The sequence below is a fragment of the Electrophorus electricus genome, chromosome 8 (assembly GCF_013358815.1).
Source record: "Electrophorus electricus isolate fEleEle1 chromosome 8, fEleEle1.pri, whole genome shotgun sequence".
In the NCBI taxonomy this organism is placed as follows: domain Eukaryota; kingdom Metazoa; phylum Chordata; class Actinopteri; order Gymnotiformes; family Gymnotidae; genus Electrophorus; species Electrophorus electricus.
In genome coordinates this window covers 25,603,383-25,615,738 of record NC_049542.1, presented here as the reverse complement: position 1 = coordinate 25,615,738, position 12,356 = coordinate 25,603,383, and the positions used below count along the sequence as shown (strand labels likewise).

Sequence of the window (12,356 nt, the reverse complement as noted above, 5' to 3'; positions counted from 1 at the left end):
CTGAAAATGGCTCCACAGCTGTGGGCATCCTGGCCCAGGAGCATGGTGGCAGTTATCACCCTGTGTCCTACCTTTCCAAAACTTTTGATTTGGTAGTTCAAGGCATGCTGGCCTGCTTACGCGCTGTGGCTGCCTCAGCCCTGCTGGTCACTGATGCAGAGAAATTGTCACTGTCTCATCCTATGGTTCTACACACTTCACATCAAGTTATTAATATTATGACTAACATTCAAACACAGCACATGATGGCACAGCAACATTTGGGCTATGAGGCCATCCTCTGGGCCACTCAGAATTTAACCATTAAATCACACACGACCCTGAGTTCATCTACTAATCTGTTCCGATCACTTTTGACATCGCTAGATCATTCTGATGACTCTCTGCCCCATGACTGCATGGATGCTATCCTTGAGTCTTCGAGCATGCGCTCTGATCTCTTTAGCATGCTGCTCGAAGGCGGCTATCATGTTTTTGTAGATGGCTCATGTTTTAAACCGTCTGATTCCAAATTTTCCTGCGGTTATTCTGTCTGTTCTCTGCCCAACCTCATTTGGGAGGCTTACTCTTACAGGTCTGCTCAAGTAGCTGAACTGATGGTGTTGATCAGGGCCTGTCATCTATTCCGGGATCAGGTTGTCACCATCTATGCTGATTCCCGTTATGCGTTTGGAGTTACTCATGACTTCGGTAAGATTTGGCACTCCAGTGGGTTCCGCATCTCGGACGGTAAGCCACTTTCTAATTCAGGACTAGTGTCTGCACTTTCGTCTGCATGTACGCTACCAGCTCGGCTGGCTCTCGTAAAAGTCAGAGGTCATGACACAACCTCTAGATGTGACATGGCCTCTAGCAATGCCTTAGCAGACGAGGTTGCACGTTGGGCAGATGTTAATGCCCCCTCATGCCCATACGCTGTATCATCCGCATGTGATGCTGTCTCCATGTTGTCTCATTGTTTGGTACCGACTGATATCAATCTGCTTTTCTTACAACCTCAGGGTACAAGGCTGGACTGCTCTCACTGGGTTAATCAATGATGTAGTCCTTATAAAAGTGGTCTAATCCATGACCCGGCGGGGTGTATCACCCTTCCTAAATCTGTTTTGCCATTTCTCGTGCGTCATTTTCAGGGTCTTTTACGTCGCACAAGGGGGGGGGGGGGGGGGGTGACTGCTAACATTCAAAAACAGTTTTGTATACCGGAAACATGTAAAACTGTAAAACTCCTCCTAGATAGCTGCTTAACCTGTGCTAGAAGCAATCATGGTAAAACACAAGCCAAACATGATGCCTTCACGGCTCCTGAATATCCCTTTCAGTGTCTATAGATAGACTTTACACACATGCCACCTTGTGGTAAGTTGAAGTATCTGCTGGTGATTGTAGACAGGTTTTCCAAGTGGACTGAGGCATTTCCTTGCTCTAAGAAAGAAGTGGATAGATGTGCCGCCAGTGGTGTTGTGTGAGATCAGAATGGTAGACCTTTTACCACCCCATGGGTCAGAGGTAACCCAGGTGTTTCTCATTCAGGTGACATGGACGTGATCTTGGCAGACTGCACCCAAATGTTGATTGAGAAATTAAACAGTGTGCATGGTAATGTCTCTTGCTCTCTCACTTCTCCCTACTCATCCATTTATTTCAGGTGACACTGTTTTAATTAAATCATTGAACCCTCGGAAAGATGGTGAAGCTGCGTATGGACCCCCAAAGACCGTGACTGCAGTGACCCGAACCGCTGTGCTAACATTAGGATCAGCACAGTGGATACACGCCAGCCGGCTGAAGAAATCTCCAGTAGCAGATGCGTCCAACAAGCCAAATGCACCTTAACACATTCACATATAGTACAAAATTTGTTATATGATTTCATGCTGAGGGACTGCCCCTCGGCTGCACCATACACCAAGGAAGTCCTCCTTGGCCCTGTATGTCAATACACTTTAGCATTGGTATTATAACTTGATAGATATCCTATCTGCCTATTAACATAAGTGCATACAAAACCTTACTATAGGAATAATGGGCCCCATTCATTTGATAATATTGGCATTATTTTCAGTCTCCAAAGGTACAAAATGGGGGATAGTGGGCTTTCAGAGTCATCAACAACAGTGTAATGGTAATTTAGCTTGTGTGGTCTCCCTGGTAGCGGCAACAGAGGTAGAGCCAGGGAAGGACTGTCTGGTGTGTCAAGCATTCCATACACCCAGTACCGGTCCCAGTAGATGATGTTATGGCAACAGCACTTAATCATAATTCACCAGACTGTCAAATCAATATGAGAGTAGGGTTTATGATGTAAAATGTATCTAAGGCAGTAGCTGCCAGTGGTAATCTCACCGCATAGGGCTTGGATGGTGGTTCATGGCCAGACCACAGGACAGATTGTAACAATGGCATTACCCAAAATTCAGAAATATGGCCCTAACACTATTACCTGTGACAGGTACCACCTGTCTATGTTCTGCAAGCTTACCTAATGGTCCATTTTTAGGCCACACGCCATGTAAAAATGAGGTATGGGCATTAGGCGTGGGACTGGGCAGATGCACAATAAATAATGTAACATTTAAGTAAAATATACAGCACTCTGCCAGTGGGTGAATTCAATACACGCGGCTAGCGCTGCCTTCTGGAAATAACTCAAACTCATTTACAAAAATCACAGCAGTGCACAGTGACGATAAAGACTTAGTACTCACCCATCCATTGTACACATCGTTATATATCTCTGAGAACAGAGTTCAAAGTAATCTAAATATCAAACACAAACTTTCAAATAAAATAATAAAGGATTCTGGTACTTAATTATCTAATGACTGTCAGCAATTCTAGATACCACAGTATATGCAACTGGACAAACTGATCATGGCACATGCTCTTCTCCAACTCAAACCTGACAATATGATGGATAATTTACACAGTAATAGTTTCTACTTGAAACGTGCTGCAAAGACAACTGTTGTTCTTATTCATTTGCTGCTATTCTGATTTGCCTCTGCTTTTTCCCTGGTGTTTGTACTGACTCCGTCTATGAAAGCAGGGAGCTGGTGTTCGTGTCTGTCAAGGCCGCATGCATTTGGAAGCAGTCTCAATGGTCTCTGCTTGTCCCAGGAACTGCTACCATTACAAGTTGAAACCGCTACACGTTGAAAACACTTTAAAGAGAATTTACATACTGAGACTTGTTCTATGAAATTTACATGTTTATGGGTTTTAAGGTGCCTTATTCTCTTTCTGTATGTGTATATATATTCTGTCAGATAGTGAGTGAAGTGACTGGTCTACATTTTACATCAGCACATCTTTATTACTTTTTTTTTTTTACCCCACATTTTTTAAACATGGAACTAATTCTTCATAAAGGAGTGCATCAACACATCACATGTCAAGTGTTTACTTTTTATTTTTTTAAACATGGAGCTTATCCTCTGTAAGAAAGAGCTCTGACACGTCTTATTCAAGGAGTCTGGCTAGAAGTGGGGTGGAACAAAACTGGGTAGAACAAAAACAGAGAGCAAGAAATACCATCATAACAGAAACAGTCTTTAACATTCCAGCTTTCTAAAAAGCTAGTGTTTTGCGTTGCTTCTAAAGAATGAAAGAGTCCTATTTTTATATACACCAGAACTCAAGAGTTTGGTCTTGTTCCTCCATGCACCTGCATGTTATCTGTTTGACAGCCCTGGGTTTCTGTTTTTTGTGAGAAAAGAATGAATTATTAGAAAGGTTAAAATCTATGTGTCAACCATAATTAGACTGTTAAGCACTTCAAGGCCATACATATTATAAGGGACTCCTTATTCATGGTTTACAGAAAACATTTTGTGTAAGTACATTATTTAAAATAATAATGTACTTACACAAAATTCATTATTAAGTACAAAATTAATATACAATAGACAACTTTACCTTTCTACCAATTTTGAGATCATTCCCATTACGCGATGTATCCATGGTGTCTTCCTGGTCTTAACACTACCTTCTGCTGCACTAGATACAGTGGTCCTTACTGTCCGCTTTGCAGATCTGGAGCCGTGTGTGGAGGGACAGTACTGGAACCGGGCCAGATCTTTCCTTTGAACTAGCTTAACAAGTGATAAGGACTTGCACCAGACCTCCAGTCATAAATGCTTGGGTCAGATTCACATTCTTCCTGGTCTTAATTCTTCTGAGGAGCTATTCATACACAGCCTCGATGACTGAACTGTGGAGTTCCTCAGGGAGGTCCATCCTATCCTCCAGACGCACTCCAGTTGCAGTGGATAAAAGTCCAAGCACACATTCTGCCACTGAGGTGCAATTCCTTTTGCACTTTGAGGAAAACTGTATGAAGACAGTGGTGTAATGCACAAAGTGAGACTGTAGGAATCCCAGAGCTTGTTGTACTCATTTTATCTGAGCCATATGGGATTCTAATTCCAGCCTGGCTAGAATCAACATCAATCTTTGTGCTAGGTGTTGGAGCTCTCTTCTGTAGAAAACACAAAGCAGTAAATCAGCATTATGAACACACCTTATACAGTAAATCAGCATTATGAACACTGCTCATATACTCATATACTACTCATTATGAACACAAGCACTATTACAACACATATATGCTTTACCACAAAGGTCCACTCACAGACAGGCTCTAATTAACTACATCAAAAATATTGAAGCGGAGTTAAGATTTGACTGGGGCACCTTGTTACCTAAACTCCTAAGGATTTCAGTCCTGGTCATTCGCCATTTTACACTTCCTGGGTAAACACCATTTTGTGTGAGCTACACAGTCTGTCACTTGACACCTGTGAAAAGCGGGTATAAGACAAAAGTACCATATAAAGTCATCAGTGGGTGCAGTCTTTTTCAACAAAGTTGTAATAAGAGGAAAGAGTGTAAGAAAAATCGATCGCCAAAAACGGGCTACATGATGTAAATACATAAAGTAAATACAGCAGGCTAAAAGGCAACATGCTAGCTTAATAGGTAACTTAGTACAACATTCGTGTGGAACAAGATGAAGCTAGCTACAATTTTCAATGCATTATAGACATTTGTTTAAATAATTTGATTATTAAATGTTAGCTATCTAATATTCTATATGAAATAACTAACCGTCCCGTTAGTTAACTGTCAAGAGCGCCGTCCTGTGTGTTTGCTGCTAAAGTCCGGGAGTTGTGTTTATCGCTGATAGCCAGCCCAGCTAGACAGGACAGCTTTCTTACCTAGCTAATTCAAATAAAGGCTCCTTGGGTCTGGACCTCCACATCCTTACTGGAGTTAGACAACGGCTATATTTCCACAAAACCGACTTCGCATAATTTCCATAATTACTAATTCCTGTTTCATGAAGATGCAAAGAAGAAAAAGTTACTTGATAAATGTCTTCCGAATTCGTATTTTTTTTTCTTCTCTTTTAGAGTAAGAGAAACATCTTACAATTCAGCTTTTAAAAATGTATTTTATTTTTCATTTAACAATATCGTCACGTTTAGTCCACATTAAATGTTCCGTGTTTTCCCTGTTATGTGTAGCTCCGTTCCATAATTTCGTTTTGTCCTTACATGTTTGATTGCGTACATCTGTCCCTCGTTTCTAGTTCATGTATTTAAACCATGTTGTGTGCCTTGGTCGTGGCTGTTATATTGTTTGTTTGGATGTTTGACTGTTCAAATTATTGAATTTGTGAATGTGTTTCGCTTTTGGTTGTTTCTTTGTACTTCGTGCATTTGTGTTTACCTTGCCTTAGTTATAGTCTGCTTTCCCGTGCGCCTTCGTGTTTTTGTTTTGTAATGCTTCCTCGTATTCTCAGTGTCGGCTCTGTAACCCTGAACCGTATAAACGACTCTGATTTTGGATTTGCCCCTATTAAATCTCGCTCCTCTCAGCACATGCGTCCGCCTCCTTACCGCTCAACGCTACAAATATGTTCACTGTACTGAGGACACCAGGATGATTTTAATGGTCAAAAAAAATTCTTTCACATTCCAGCTTTATAGTGATATTAAACTGAGTGCAAAGTTCACACTCGATTAGTTTGACCTATTTCTATTGATCAAAAATCTATTTCATTTCATTCCATTATAATTTCTTGCTTGCCTTTTTATTTTATCTATATAAAAAGTATGTAACAGTTAAAGTAACATGTATCATTTGTTATTGCTTTTTTTTGTTACTTTTTTCTTCATTTATTTGTATTTTGTAACTTGAGTTTAGTTTTTAGCAATTATAAAACTGGAAGCAATTTCTCTGTTTAATGATGTAGAGAAACATTTTGTACTTTGTGCATGTCATATATGTCTCATTTTTGCAGCCCATATTTCTGCATCTTTCTACATATTTGCAGTCCACAATCTCTGGCATGTGTGTGACTTCAGAATTTACACACACAGATGGCTTTGGTTCCATGTATAACACTGTACTAGATCATAATTAAGTGCTACAAGTGGTGTATGCTTATATGTCGTAGTTAATTTTATCAATAGAAAATGTATTTTAGGAAACATTAATTGTTCTGCAGCTTCCCATACAGTCTTTTGAGGGCACTGGATGTAAGGAGTAAAGGCATTTTGACAGCAGTACAAAAGGCTCACCTGACTCTCAAACGCTAGCCTAGTTTGCAGTGAATTGAATGGTCGACTGAATTATGATGCCAAAGGAGAGGAAAGGTGATGTCAAATGTGCACCTGTTCAAAGCCGCAGCACTGATAGGCTACAGAAAGGATAAACCAAATAAAGTTTTGTGTCACTAAGCATCCCAGCAGGCTTCTAGACTACATCAGACGGATGAGCAGCTTGAGTATTTAGGTCACTGAGGATTCTGCCTTTCAGAAATAAAAAATAAACTTTGACTTTGTGCACTTTGTGGCTCATGCCCTGATGTTCTTTTAGAATTAACACTTATAGAATAGTGCTAACAGAATGTATGCTAACTGTCTTCTTAGATATGGTGACACATTCTTCAGGTGATCTAGAAACTGAAAAAGGAGTTATTTAATATATAATGCAATATAAGTGTCACTATCAGATTATATTCTTAACTTAAATACCATTTTGGGTATTTTATTATGATTAAAATATTTTACAGCATAATATAATGATATTTATTTTGTACTTTTAAAAGCAAAGTACTTTACATACAAAGTACTTCACAGAAAGAATGTTGAAGTTTAAAAATGGAATAAGATAGAAATAAATTGTAAGGCCAGTTAAAAAGGAGCAATACGATACAATAAAGTATAAAATATCAACCACCTTGCACTGTCACAATTAGTTCCTCCCAGCTTCCGTGTTCCATGTTTTCTCTGTCTCGTGTATTTTAATTCCATTCCGTGGTTTCGTTTTCTCCGCCCCTCGTTTGATTGCTTACATCTGTCCCTCGTTTCTACCTTGTTAAATTCATGTATTTAAACCCTGCGTTGTGGCCTTGATCTTGGCTGTTTATTGTTTATTTGAATGGTTGTGTTTGTTTGAATGTTTGGTTTAATGTCTGGGTGTTTTTGAAAGCCTGTCTCTGTATACCTGTAAGTTTGTACTTCGTGTTTCTTAGCCCCGAGTTTTCCCCTAGTCTTTGTCATAACCTGCTTCCCTTGTCTGCCTTCGTATACTTTTGCTTTGTGTTTCCTAGCTTTCGTTTATCATGTATCCCCGTGATCTCCGTGTCGGCTCTGTGACCCTGATCCTACAACGACTCTGACTTTGGATTCGCCCATAATCAATCTCGCTTTTCTCCTTACATGCGTCTGCCTGCTTACTGCTCACCGTTACATGCACATTTTAGATTTCTGATGAACGTTAAAACTCAGAGGTCTGCTTCCTGTAAATTCACATGAATGACCTTAACAGTATGTCCAAAAAAAAACAAAACAAAAAGAAACCCTGCATGACCGGTTTAGAGAGAAGCATTGATTTTACCTCACACAGACTTAATAGCAAAGTTGAGTTCAACTGCAAAATACAATGATAAAACTATAATCTGCAATAGGGATGGAGTAATATCTTTGGCATCATAACATTGATGTGAGTTTCTCAACAATGTTCAAACAGGTTTTGTACAATTCAGAATATCAAATCTAAGAATGATATCTTCAAAATGTAAGAAGTGATGGATTAATGTGTTTCAATGTGTATTTTAAAGCTTTAATATATGCAAAAGCTATTACTATACTGTTTGTAATGACAGTTACATGTGATAATCTGGATTGTCTTTAACTCAGTCTTAGAGAGATAACAGGTTCAGCAACCAAGCTTGCACTTCTTAAGAGCGCAAAAAGTATGTGGTGTAGCCTACCTGCTGCACTGTTTCAGAAACAAGGAGGTGTTGTTTTGTTTTGTTTTTTTGCTGAAGTGTGGTTTCGACATACAGAGGTTATGTATAAAACAGTTTAAATTCCATCAGTGTGTATTGTTATACTGGAAATTACCCCTCAGTCATAATTTTACCTCTCGATCTAAGCAAAATGCAGATTAGATGGATTCAAAAAGAGAAGGAGAATTCCACTAAAAATTACAGAGAAGGTGAAATTAGCACCAACACGTTTAAGAAGTGGCAGGAGAGCAGGTAAAAGAATTGGAACCAGCTGGCGAATGATACATTTTAGAGATCTTACTTTTAAAGAAATTTGGAAAAGAATTGCAGAGGTCAAAGAAAGCTTGTATATTGTTTTCAGGAAACAGGAGTATTTGTAGACCGTTGAAAAAGAGCAAGTGTTTTTGAGTAAGGCTGGAGAGATTGGCTGACTTGGAGGAGTGGAGTGATTCTCAGTAGTCTGAAATATGTTCATTATAAGCTTCAGACTGCAGAGTTTAGACGGTTGGAGAGTCTTTCCAACTGGGATCCAGGTTGTTTCATTTTGCAGAGGTAGTTTCATTAGTAATTCTAATTCTTGGTGAGTGTAGATGTTTCTACTGAATGAGTTGGTGATTGTAGATGTTTCTACTGAAGATTCGGGAGCTGTAGATATTTCTACTGAATGAGTTGGTGAGTGTAGATGTTTGTCCTGCAGGAGTTGGTGAGTGTAGATATTTCTTCCGAAGGAGTTGGTGAGTGTAGATGTTTCTACTGAAGAAATTGGTGAGAGTAGATGTTTCTACTGGAGTAGTTGTGGAGTGTAGGTGTTTCTTGTTTTTTGAGAGTGTGTCTTGTTTTCATTGTAGGGTTCTGTAGAATCCATAAAGCTGTATGTGTGTTTTTCTGTGGTTCACTTAAAGTGAATAATAAAATATTTTGGGGTAAAGGAAAGGCCAAACATTATTCTGTGTTTTCATAAGGCAATCTGTGATCTTATTATAGTAGACAATGAAGCTCTCTGTAACAGGTGCAGAGTGGTGCAAGACTGTGTTAGAATGTGTAAAGAGGAATAACGTATCTGGGGTATCTTAAGGTAAGAGGCCTTTTGTGACTCTAAGTACAGAGCAGAGGCTTTGGTGCAGGTGGTTTCAAGGCCCAGATGGGCCTCTGTGGAAATCTAAGTTAGATCACTCTGGACTGTTCTCCTGACAAATAACTTCATTAGTATTGGAAAAGATTATTGTTTTTAAAGGACTTGAAAGCCTGTTTGAGAATTCTGTGGCAAACAAGGTTCATTATTTTACAACCAAGGGCAGAGTGATGCTGACCTGAAACTTTATCTTGCAGGAGTTTGGTTGTGTGAGTTTAGATCGTATCTGTTTAGGAAAAGGAAAACCTTCCAATAGGATATAATGGTGTCAAGCTTCAATTTTTATAATGATAGGGAACTTGCACATTATTGGATCTCAATTTGTATATAACCAATAATGTATGTTTGGATATAATGGTGGCGATTTCAAATACTAGTATGAAAAGAAGGTTGGGCGATTACATAATCATGCCTGAAAACTATAAAAATGTGGATTCTTTAGCAAATTAACTAATAAACTTTTATTAATGTATTCATAACCTCATTTAATGTTTTAGGTTGAGATATATTTCTGCCTTAATGGAAATGTTGGAGGTATGTTTAGAGTGTGTTAGGATGACTGTTCTGGTAATCCATTGATTACCATGAATATTTTCCATGCCTTGATGTTGACCAATGAATTAAGGACCGTTTTGACAGGCTTACTCCACCATGCCAAAAATATAACTTCAATATGTAGTGTCACGGAATGCTCGCCTCCCGCGAGGCACGTGGTTTGGCCAGCCACGTGCAGTGGGAGGACTTTCGTTTGTGGCCACGCCTGCACACACCTGTACTTCGTTTTGTCTGTGTGTATTTAAACTCACCTCAGGGTGTGCGGCGTTGTTGGTCATTGTCGGCGTAATGTCTGAATGTAATGTGCTTATGTTAGATGTATTCTTGTGTATCATGTTTGTTTAACGTCATTCGTTTCACGTTCATGTGTATCTTTTGTAATACGTGAGTGCCGCTGTCGTTTATGTTAATACATGTTTGTCCCAGTCGGTGGAATCTGTGTGTCCTGCCCCTCGCCCTATGGCACTCGGGCCAATGCACGTTACATGTAGTGTCTTATAGAACAAGATTTTTTCCATAAAGATCATACTTAATGCTTAATAAAATAAAAGTTGGCTTGGTTAATTCTCAACTGTATTTTTTATATGCCAGCGGTGGCCCTGTGATTACAACTGACCTGTGTAAAAGGTAAAGGGTTCAGGGTTGAGACTAGGGATGAGAGAGTAAGAACACTTCCCATCATGTAAGGGATCAAAATTAACTTGTTTTTCAGTATTATTGCAGCAATATTTAAAATATGCTGAGCATGTGCATTAATACCAATACACAGAGAAAGGGCGGACAATTCCATAAAACCGAAAACCAAAGAAGAGGTTCAGGAACCAGGAAATAGAGACAAACCCTTACAATTTGTTTCTCTGACCCTTTCTTGAAGACCATGAAGCCCACAGCCCACAGCTGCCACTGTACTTCCTGGTTTACCAGAATTTCTCTCCATTTTTCCTCCTGTTTCCTTGGAGCTTCTTCTGTTTCCTTTGCTGTACTTCTCTCCATTTCTCTCTCATCCTCATGCAGTCATTTCACCTCTCTCAGTCTCTCCATTTTCTCTGTCTTTGCATTGTCAAAATGAACATTCTTTCTTACCTCTCACTGTTGTTCTTCCCATACTGTACTGTCCCACATCAGTTTCAGCTCTGTGTTCCATTCCTCCTCTTCTGTCTCTCTTTTTGGTGATGGCTCCTCCAAGACACCTTTGTATTTTCCTCCAGGAAAACTATTGTATGCCTTTTTTTTTTAAATCAAATACTGTATTTTCCTTTCGAGAGACTCTAGGATGCTCCAGGTGCTTTAGAACTGCGTTTCTTTTTCCTCACTCCTTGCCATCTGTATTTCAAGTCTCATTTCTTCCCGCCTCTCCCATCATGAGATCATGAGATACCTTTCCTGCAACTGTACTTCCTGGTTTACCACAATTTCTCTTCTTTTTTCTTGATTCGTTATAGCTTCTTCCATTTCCTTTGACATCCTTCTCCTCCCTCTCAAGATCTGCTTGAAGCTGCTGGCAGTGCTGAATCTCTCTGCCATTCTCTTTCACAGACTCCTGCCGCAACACCTTCTAAAACACACAATAAACAACACACGTAACATGAACACTTAGAAACACAGAGGGCACAAGCCAAGAAACAGTTAATTAATCTCAGTATACAAAACTGATGTGATAACTCTCTTACTAATCTTTCTGTAAGCCTAAGCCTCTCCAAACCCATGCCACTAATCATCAATAACTGGATAGTGTCACATGTCTCATATTTCTCATTATTTTCAGCTGTTCCATTTTCATTCTATTGCTTTTTGTTTCTCCAGACCACCCAATACTTTCAGCTGCAGTTGTTTCTGCTGGATTGTCTCTGGCTGCTGCCTCTCACTCTCGGCTGTGATGTCGCCCTCTGGCTATGGGCTTGTCCTCCACTCTCTCTGCAATAATCACTCTGAATGCTGAGCTCTGATTTGGGAAATGAGAAATAAACAATTTCTCTTTTTATGACAAACATGTATCCATGGCAACATAGGTTTAACAGCATTTGACATAAAACATACTTTAAAATTTTTATTTGTGTGATTGTTAGACATTCTCCGGAGGGTGCCTCAATAATGCTTGTTAACGTTAATCTGAAAGAAAGAACAGGACCAGCTATTCTCTTTTACTAATTCTGAAGTCTGCATTTTTATTTTCTACTTGAAACTGTTACGACACATGCGCATGTGTGTGCAGCTAGCCTTGGATGGTAATGGGCACAGTGAGCTTATTTTCATGTTTGTGGTCACCACTCATGGTCAGGATCCAGGTGGTGGTGATGGCTAAGCACCACACGGAGAGACTGTTGTATGCCTCACACTATCCCAAGGCCCAGATGTTACTCATCCCCT

At 39.6% G+C, this 12,356-nt stretch overlaps 1 long non-coding RNA gene across 2 annotated transcripts; it reads right to left on the bottom strand.

Moving 5' to 3' along the window:
* Positions 1 to 3,394: 3,394 nt before the first annotated feature.
* Positions 3,395 to 5,197, bottom strand: LOC113582926. Of its 2 annotated transcripts, none has more exons than XR_003411201.2 (4): positions 5,110 to 5,197; positions 4,696 to 4,799; positions 3,919 to 4,480; positions 3,395 to 3,699 (listed from the first exon to the last, which is right to left on the bottom strand). It is a non-coding gene; the product is annotated as an uncharacterized LOC113582926 (long non-coding RNA). The 2 variants fall into 2 exon arrangements; XR_003411200.2 differs by having other exon boundaries at positions 4,704 to 4,799.
* Between the last annotated feature and the right edge of the window lie 7,159 nt (positions 5,198 to 12,356).